Genomic DNA, 10,804 nt, shown 5'->3' with positions numbered 1-10,804 from the left:
GCTGAAACGAGCTAAAAAATCGCTTAAACGAGTTGTTAGATGCTGAAACGAACTGAAAAATCGCTTAAACGAGCTGTTAGATGCTGAAACGAACTGAAAAATCGCTCAAACGAGCTGTTAGGTGCTGAAACGAACTGAAAAATTGCTTAAAGAAGCTGTTAAGTGCTGAAACGAACTGAAAAAATCGCTTAAATGAGCTTTTGCTGTTAAAACGAGCTGTAATGTGTTGAAAACGCGCTGATTCGTTGGTCCAAAAAAAAACTGACCCGAAACCTGTTTTGACCCGTTCTGACATTGACCCGTTCTAACCCGAACCTGTTGACCCTAACCCGTTTTGAACATTTTTTTTTTAAGTTTTGCAATTTATTGCAATTTTTCGAACTCTTTTTTGCAAATTTTCGGAATTTTAAAATTATATTTCGTATTTTTATTAATTTTCGCAACCTTTAAAAATTATTATTTAAAGTAAAAACATTGAAATATTAAAAAAAACCTAGATTACCTGCTATCCAGGTAAAATATCTAGGATTGGAACAAAAATAAAAGTTTAATGACCTGATTGGAACAAAAGTTTGTATCAGTGACCTGATTGGAACAACTTTCAAAGTTGGTTACTATTTTATGGAGTAATCCGTTTTTATAATTAAGGTGTGGGAAATATGCAATTAAATTTTTGGGTTGGGTAAATACACATTTAAAGGGTTTGGAAGGGGAAAATATATGCAATTGTTCAAAAAAAAAATAAAAAATTAATTGATTAGTAGAAGTTCTCTCGTAGCTTTATTGTTTTTTCCTAAACCCTCCTCGTTCACTGATAGTCTAAATGATTCTCGTTTAATCCACTTCTCTCTTTCCTTCTCTATACATGCTCAATATCAACTTTAAACGAGAACTGTAAAAACCGTATAAAGATATTTATTCGTGAACACGCTCTATAATATACAAATTTTTTAATGGTGATGTTTTCATGAATTGCTAAGGTATACAAAACTTATACACTAAAGAATATTTATAAAACAGCAAAAATAAGGAAGATGTAAGATAGTTTTTATATCATCAAACCCTTTGCTCTAAACTTGTTTCTGCATCCAAATTTTTATGCATGAAAAGCTGGTTGAAATGTGCAATGAGCAATGGATTTCTTTTTAAGCATGTCATCAAATCATCCTTGCTAATCTTACCATCACCATCAATATCAAACAAGTCAAAGAGTCCTTGTACCTATATACAAATCCAAAACTTTTAACACAAAGAACTGAAAAAGAATCATTTTTTTACGGTATTGAGTTAATGAAAACGGATTAATGACCTCGCTTGTGGTCAAGTCGGGGATAGCTCGGGTAGTTGATCCTCCAAATTGTTTATTATGCATAAGAAAACAACTTAAAAGACTTCAAGAAAGTAGAAACCAACAAAAGTATTAGAAAAGTTTATTAATAGTTAATAAAGTGAAATGTGGTTTCGTCCATGTAGTTTGTCAAAATATGCGGTTTTAGTCAAATAGTTTCGAATTTGCGATTTTCGTCACTGTGGTTTCATTTTACTTACAATTAAATCCGAATTCAATAACCCCGTTAAGTCTGATCGTTAAAGTCATCAGCGTGCCCCTCACGTGAGGGGCAACTTTGTCCTTTTTCTCTCCAAATAAACCCCAGCCCCTCACGTAAGGGGGCTTGCGAATTAGGACTGGGTTTATTTGGGAGAAAAAGGACAAAGTTGCCCCTCACGTGAGGGACACGATGATGAGTTTAACGACCAGACGTAATAGGGTTAATGAATTCGGGTTTAATTGCAAGTGAACTGAAACCACAGGGACGAAAATCGCAAATTTGAAACTATTTGACTAAAACCACAGATTTGGACAAACCACAGGGACGGAAACCTCGGTTTACTCTAGTTAATATTACCTCAAACATTGAAATGTAATGATCTTTGTCTTCGTCGCTTTCATTAAAAGCCACTTCACATGAGCGTTCGAAAAAAGGCAGCTTCAGAACGTGAATGGACCCGACCAAGAACTGCGTGATCCAAACGAGACGAGTACGTAAGCGTATCGGTAAATATCAAAATGGGGGCTACAAAAAATAAGCAACCCATAGAGTAATCCTACTATGAAGTAAGAACCACATATAATCAGAACACAAACAACTCACAGAAATTGGACCTCAAGTGGTCCACCCCAACACACATGGTACTAATTAAAATGAATACTTTTTTACTTGTAAGTTGTAAAGGTAAATTTAACTATAAGTACAAGATTAAATTAATTATCTGCAAAAGTAACAAAGGTATTTTAATCTCATATTCAGTACTGGAATTACGGTTTTCGTCCTTGTTGTTTGTCTAAATCTATGGTTTTAGTCCAACAGTTTCAAATTTGCGATTTTCGTCCATGTGTTTTCATTTCACTTGTAATTAAACCCGACCCCACTAACCCCGTTAAGTCTGGTCGATAAACCCATCATCGTGCCCCTCACCTCAGGGCCGTTTTGTCTTTTATTTTCCCCAAATACACCTCAGCCCCTCAGGTGAGGGGCTTGCGAATTAAGGTTTGAGGTTTATTTAGGGAGAAAAAGGACAAAATTGCCCCTCACGTAAGGGGCATGCTGATGGGTATAACGCCCAGACTTAACGGGGTTAGTGGGGTCGAGTTTTATTACAAATAAAATGAAACCATAGGAACGAAAATCGCAAATTTGAAACTACTGGACTAAAACCGCATATTTGGACAAACCACATGGACGAAAACGGAAAACCACAATTTACTCTTTATAGATGAATTAACCAAAAATGAAACTTATATAGACATTTGGTGTAAAATGTATTGAGTAAATAGTGTCTTGGTTGGAAAAGGTTGTTTTCAACATAACACCAGATTTAATGTTGTGTTGCATGCACCATTGATGACACACAAAGAATATGCCCTACAAGTCCTGTTCATTCAGGCCAGTTTAACTCGTGTCGGTACATAATTGCATAACCAAAGGGGACCCGTAAAGAATGATCTATGAGATTCATTTCGTATTTTGGATCTCGTCGTTTTATATTAATAATCAAGAGAAATGAGACCCACAATATGGTTATCTCTTTGAAAGTTATGAATCCATCCTTGTCACCATCAACAAATCCAAAAATCTGTCACAAAGACGAGAACTTGAAGCGCGAAATAATTTAATAAATAACATTCTATGTTTTTCTTTTGTTATTGTTAACTGACATGTTCCGAAAGGCGAGAATGTTTCAATCTTAAACCCCTGATAAAATCTTGATATGCAACATAGCCACTGCAAACAAAATCATATTGTAGTTTACAAAGATATAAATAAATTAATAATTTGATACAAAAAATTATTTATAGCTATATACACCTGCTGTCTGGATTCATGGTAAGAAATCTTTCTAAGAACTGTACAGCTTCTGCAGAGCTCAACTGATATAACTGAAAATCATAAACAATGTAACATATGATTATATGAACATTGTAACTATTTATTTCATGTAAATGGCAAATATTCAAGATTTCAAGTAAGGATTAAAGGGTATTTTAGACATTAGACAGTTGATTGATAGTTAAACATATCTATATAAAAATTATAATCATGTCTATAAATTTGGTTCAGTTTTATAAAAGAAAAACAATACTAAAAACTTACTTTTTGAACTTGTGCCATTTCAACCATAAAGGGTGAAAAGTTCTCCTGCAAAAGGAACAAATAATAATGATTAACATTTAAAAAAAAGTTTCGCCCTGCTTGCGGTGCTCGCATATAATATATATGTGTGTGAACCCTCGGCTGAACAAAAGTGAAATTGCACTAATTTTGATGTTATTTTACTAATCTCGTGAAAATGACGTTAAAAGTGGCGGAAGGTTAATCAGGCATCATGTGGTGGCGCTGATGGCCGAAAGACAAGGGTGCGTGCACCAATCGGCGGTGTCCCGATGGTTGATGTGCCTTATGTCCAAGGCTTGATGCAAAAATACTATCGAGCCGGGGTCTCACCGGAAGCTGCCTTTCTATTCCTAAAAGGTAGAGGTAATGCTGTCTACATCTTATCCTCCTCAGACCCAACCATAGCTTTGCTATTGGTGGGATCTACTGAGTACGATGATGATGATTTGACAAAAAGTCAAAACATTTTCTTTGATTATGTGCATTGGTCAAACAATGTAACTTTAGCATAATATCTTGTTGGTTTATGTGTGGAGTCTCGATTGGTATTGGTCACAGTTCGTTTATATTCTTTGTTTGATCGTGATTGTGTGTTGTTGCTTCTGCATGCATATGCATATATATATATATATATATATATATATATAGCCTAACATATACCTGTCCAGCTTTGTTTGCCTTTGAAAGAAGTGCATAATCCGCAAACGAATGGTATGTTTGTCCAACGTTTAGAGCCGAAGCCATTGCTCTCCCAGTCTGCACCAACACATACATATAGTACTTAAATTATTATTATTAACTTTTTTATACCACCAAAAAACATTATAAATTTTAAAAAAATAAATAAACTAACCCTCTCAGCAAACCGCGCAGTACTTTCCTTATAATGTATTGAAGGTGACATAACAGGAAGATATTCAACCTGTTTTGATTTAAAAATAAAAAAAAATATTATAAAAGTTTAAAAACTAAAATGTTTTCAACTTATGCATACCTCCATGAAATTGTGAAACTGCATGAACATTCTAACCAAGAGGCTCGTTAACGCAATATGGCCCCTATATAAACATGATATACCAAGTAAAGATAATATTAACATTCAACAAACCAAATGAAACTATAAACGAGAGGCGGTTTTACCATGATTGGTCAAAATGTACATGAGGATAACGAATGACCACCGGTTGTATAGGATAACCGGGAATGAATGCACCAAGTTGGAACGATATGAGTTGCTTCCCGTTTGTTGTGGTTCCCTCGGGAAACAAAAGTACGCGAGGATAGGCGTTGATTGAGACCTTTCTCTGTATTGAAATCCTTGATATAACACATCTGTATCAAATTCCCTATGTTTTGATTCAATGCAAGTGTTTTGTAATTTTGAAAATAGTTTGGTCAACTAAAGTCAACTCACCAATTTTCAACTGTTTTTTTTTTCTAGAAGTTCATGAAGTCCCAAAAACAAAACTTTTAACTATGTTTGACTGACTTCAATTGTTTTATAACTTTGAAAATATTTTGGTCAACAAAAAGTCAACTGACTAAATTTCAACTACTTTTTATGTAAGTTCATGAAGACCATAAAAAACAACTTTTCCTTATGCTTTGACTGAGTACAAGTGTTATTATAATTTTGAAGATATTTTGGTCAACAGAAGTCAAATCACAAATTTTCAACTACTTTTTTATGTTAGTTCATGAAGTCCAAAAGAAAGACTTTTACTTAAGTTTTGATTGAATGCAGTGTTTTCTAATTTTGAACATATCTTGGTCCACAATAGTCAACTGACCAAATTTCAACTACTTTTTTCTATAAGTTCATGAAGTTCAAAAATAATTTCTCTAATTTTTGATTGAATGCTAGTGTGAAAAAAAACTGGTCAACAAAAGTCAACTCACCATTTTTCAGCTAACGTTTTCTATTGAGATCATAAAAATTTATTTTTTATAAAAAAGAAAAGGTTCCATATGTTTTTGAATAAAATGCAAGTGTTTTATAACTTTGAACATATTTTGGTCAACAAGGTCAACTCACCAATATTCAAGTATTCAACTACTTCTAAGTTCTATCTATAACTTCATGAAGTCCAAAATAAGAACTTATCACATTATATCCATAAGTCCATATCTTATAATAACTCAAAGGCGAAAACTTGAAGCTAGTAAAGCACATTTGTAAAAAAAATCAAATAATATATAAAGATAAAGATCAAGATCGAAGGCTTGTTACCTTTATTTCACTTACAGCCTGCTTCTGTGACTGATACGAGAATCGATTCACATATATCACCTAAAAATAACAAAAATCAAATATAATGTAACAAAGTCATAATATTAGTAACATTATAAAACTCTTAACATAACTTTAATATTACCTGCATAGCTCTAATTATGACTCCAACAAAGGGCATGGAATCATGGGACTCAGATGTGACAATTGTTGGACATAATTCATAAAAAAAGAAAATTGGATCAAAATATATGACACATGATTAGATATAACCATAGGAGCAGCTTCCCTAGGAACAGGTTTTCCCTTTCTTTTAATCCAATGGTAGCTGCATCATTTAATTTATAAAAAAGTAACCATTAATACTATGTATTTAACAATCATTAATCTAAATAGGCTCCATATGCAAGAAAATTAGGGGGTCAAGCTTGTCGGGTTGAATGTTTAACGCAAACACGGCGTGTATTTTTATTTGTGTAGTGAACACCCGCACAGACTTGTTTAACCTATTTATTTAAGCGTGTCAAACAGGTTGGTGGGTAATAATCAAGTTGTAAACTTTTTAATCGGGCTGTAAAAAATGGGTTAGATGTGTCATAAACGGGATAGTGGGTCGACATATTTAATTAAAGATGTTGGCTAGTCAACCTGTTTAACTAAACGAGTTAAACGAGTCAACCGAACACCACCCGTTTTTTTATTTGTGTAAAAAACATTAACCCTAACCTTGAAATAGTGTAACCCCATTTTTTTAACGTGTCAAACAGGTTGGCAGGTAATGATCAAGTTGTAAACTTGTTGATCGGATTGAAAAATATGGGTTAGATGCATCATAAACATGTTGACATGCCAACCACCTGTTTATTTATTTATGTAAAAAACATTAACCATAACCTTGAAAAAGTGTAACCCCATTTTTTAACGTCTCAAACGGGTTGGCTAGTAATAATCAAGTTGTAAATTTGTTGATCGGGTTGGAAAATTTGTGTAAAAAACATTAACCCTAACCTTGAAATAGCGTAACCCCATTTTTTTAACGTGTCAAACGGGTTGACAGGTAATAATCAAGTTGTAAACTTGTTGATCGGGTTGGAAAATAAATACATCATAAATAGGTTGACATGCCAACCTGTTTAGCTAGAATGGTTAACCGGGCAAACTGAACACGACGTGTTTAATTAAACGATTAAAGATTCAATCTTACCCAAATGAAAAAAGAATGGCCCTCCCACACAACCTTGTGACATACATAACCCTACATCTCCATCTAGGCATGGCATTCTGATCATCTTTCCAACCATGCAAGGCACATTTGGTCGCAATATACCCAATAATACAAAACAATACAAACAACACAAGCCGAACCAAAGCTATGGGCAAACAAATCAACACCTTAAGCCACTCGTAAACTCCTTCAACTTTCGGCGTTTGATTTCTAAAAGGGTCCACCGTGGTGGACACAGGAGCCTCAAATCCATCGGACCCAAGAACCTCAAACGGGTTCTCATCCGTTCTTGCAAAAGCATTTGCAAAACGAGATGACTCGGTTGTATGGTGGTGGTCGTTGATGGTGAGGATGTGTTGGGAGGGGGAGTTGTCGTCGGCGAAGGTGTGTGTGAGGCTGTGCGTTGCGAGGATTAGAGGGCGTCGGAGATCGGAGATTGCTGCCATTGTTGGGAGATCATGCAAAGGTGGTGGAATTTTGCATGAAAATAGTTGGAAAAAAGAAAGATGATAATAATAATTTGTATGAATTGGGACACCATGGAGTGTTTTAAGGGTGTTTTAAATTGTGTTTATGGTTGTGGTGCATTTGGATTTTTTTGTTATTGTTTTTTATTATTTGATTGATTGATAATATCAGGGGAGGCTCGGATGGTGTACGAGCTGTACTATCGGTCGGAGCACATAAGTTTCAGGGGCACACATTTTTTTATACATATTATATATATATATGTTTTTTAGTGTTAAAAATAAGTTTATTTGCAATGGTTTATGAGATAATAACATGCTCAGAATTGTTTCTGCTTATATAAATTGGTTGATAAAAGTTTTTTCCATGCACATTAGTGAATAAAAAATTTTCGTTAAGGCTTACGGGCCTTTTTATTTTGGCTTGGCCAAGGTATTAAAATTCTCGGAGACGGTCCTGGATAATATTTATTCTAAGCTATGCTTATCATTGTCTATGTGTGAAAATTAGAGGATATTTGTCATTTGAGTTTTGAGTACTTGTGGTTTAAGGTACCTTGAATTGTTATAAACCATGAGTAAACAAAAGTTGTTTTAGTAGGAACTAAAGTACTAATCTATGAAATATGAATCATGCATATTCTTTGTTTGAATTATAAACAATTAAAGAGTATAATGGTTACTGGTTACATTAAGATTGATGTCTAGGCAACATTTTTTTAAAATTACATTAAAGAAGTTACCTACGTATATAAACCTTGCACTAATTTTGAGTCATTTTACTAATCTCGTGAAAATAACGCTAAAATGGCGGATTGTTAATCAGGCATCATGTGGTGGCGTTGATAGTCGAAAGACAAGGGTACATTCATCAATCAGTCGATATCCGATGGCTGAATATTACGTGTCTTATGTCCAAATCTTGATGTAAAACTACTATCGAGCCGGGGGTCTCATTGAGTTAGGTTTTTACATAAGTTCATATAGATCCCAAACTTTAAAATCTCATAAGTCTAAACGAATATGCCATTAAAATCTCATTAAACTATAGATCCCACATGCCATTAAACTGTTAAAAGAAATTATTCAGCCTAAACGAATATCCAAAAAATCCGAATTTTTTAAAATCTCATAAGTCATATCCTAAGTAGTTATTCGGATCAGTTTATTTGTGTTTCGGTTTTCTTAAACACCCCCTTCCTTACTCCTCCCGTGGGTAAGATAGTAAAGTTTTCTCTCTTTTTAAGACGCTTGAATATTAATATTATTATTCTACCTGTCGATGAAACCCTAAATTGGCGAATTCATCTTTCAATTCACAGGTCCGTTTATTCGATTTGATTTCTAATTTCTCATTTCGATATGTGTTTAACTTGTAATTTCGATTTATTTGCTTTCATTCTGTACATTTAATATGTTCTGTATTAAGTTTGCATATGCCTATACAATAAATAGAGATTAATAGATGATTAATCATATTTTACCTACAGAAAATAATCTGTACCGGTACCAGTATTCGTTTTTTATGTTATTTTCAATAGTACTAGTATCCGTACCGGATTGATAAAAAGCTCGAAATGAGCCAAACATGTGTTTTAAATAAAGTTCGTTTAGTTATCGAGCCTGAGCTTGAGCCTTGTGTATTTTAAGTTTTAACCTTGTACTAATTTCACACTCCATAGCCGAGCTTTGGCTCGTTTTATGGTTTTCTCAAAATATATAAAAATAATTAAAAGCATATTTAATTTGATTAATAAAAAATAAACGAGTCGTGCTTGAGCTTGAAGAAACAACTAACGACCCGAGGTCGAGATTTGGAAAAAGAGCTCGAAACGAGCCGACTGCCGAGCCTAGTCTAGCTCATGCTCGCCTCGGCTTGTTTGCAACGGATTATGTTCGCTGGGAAAATATGATATGTTACTCGTATGCAGTCTCACTCGTTATCGGCATGGTACTGGTACTGTACCTGTTAATATGCAGTGTATTGATATATTTGTGTTTTAAATTTGCTTTTGCTTGTAATACGGTATATTGACATGCTTCTGGTTTAGATTTGCTTCATTATGTATATGTTTATGAGAAAACAAAGGTGTATATGGATATGTTTCTGATTTTCTGGTTTTAGCGATTTAAACGAGCCGAACTGATGATATGTATTGTCTAGTATGTTATATTTTTAGTCAAATCTATAGCACATTTTAAAAGATATTATATACTTATATGCCATTCTAAAGTAGAGGTGCACAAATTGGTTTTAAATCCTAAACTAGTTCAGGTTGGAACCGAACTGGTTCAGGTTGGAACCGAACTGGTTCATGGTCAATGTGGTAAAAACTGGTTCTTGGTGAAACCAGTTCGGGCTGTAACCAAACTGGATCGTGGTCAATGTGGTCAAAAACGGTTCTTGGTGAAACCGGTTTCTGCTTAATCGGTCACATCACGAACCATGAAAATAGTAATAGTTCCGTACGGTCTTTTGTTGTAATTTGTTTAAATGCAGATTGCATAATTCCTGGATTACCTTTAAATTACAATTAACCAAAATATAAACTGTGGCTCGTTTGCAAATATTACAGATGAACTATATCTATAATGCCACTAAAAAGTTTTTTTTTTCTTAAAACATTTGTGTGTGTATGAGTGTATATTAGTTTGTTTTTTAAGCATGAAGCAATCTGCAGATATAAACAACAACATTCATGTTAATGTTAATGTTTATCGTATACATAAATATTAAAGCCTTTGCTGTGATATGTGGATATTGGGGTATATGTAAACATGTGAAATGATATTGCTTTTATGTTTCAGGGTGTGTTTCTAGGAATTAAAGATCTTTTGCCCATATTTCAAGGTTAGCTTTACTACAGTGAATAATTATTAATGCAAATCTGTCATTTTAACTATATCTCTAGCAGGATGTAGTAAATATTAAGCCTGCAATGTTGTAATTCATAACTGTTTAGTTACAACTATTATAAATGTGTTATCTATGTTTATTGCGTGATGTGTTTCTAATATTTCTTATATAATTGTTTAGTAGTTATCGTTAAAAACAAAAAAACAAAAAAACAAAAAAAAAACAATTGTTAAGGTTTATAATTATGTACATGGCAAATTAGATAAGTTATTAATTAGTAAGTAATTTTTGAATTTCATGGATAGATCTAAACCTTTTAATAATTATATGAATTGTTAAATTAACAAAATA

At 33.5% G+C, this 10,804-nt stretch overlaps 1 pseudogene; it reads right to left on the bottom strand.

Moving 5' to 3' along the window:
* Window positions 1-991: 991 nt before the first annotated feature.
* On the bottom strand, window positions 992-7,584 carry LOC143621053 (lysophospholipid acyltransferase LPEAT2-like; annotated as a pseudogene).
* Between the last annotated feature and the right edge of the window lie 3,220 nt (window positions 7,585-10,804).

Source organism: Bidens hawaiensis, unplaced genomic scaffold (assembly GCF_021521415.1).
Source record: "Bidens hawaiensis isolate Kalapana, Puna unplaced genomic scaffold, B.hawaiensis_p1.1 tig00002772_1, whole genome shotgun sequence".
NCBI classification, from domain to species: domain Eukaryota; kingdom Viridiplantae; phylum Streptophyta; class Magnoliopsida; order Asterales; family Asteraceae; genus Bidens; species Bidens hawaiensis.
This window is presented reverse-complemented; position numbering and strand designations above follow the sequence as displayed.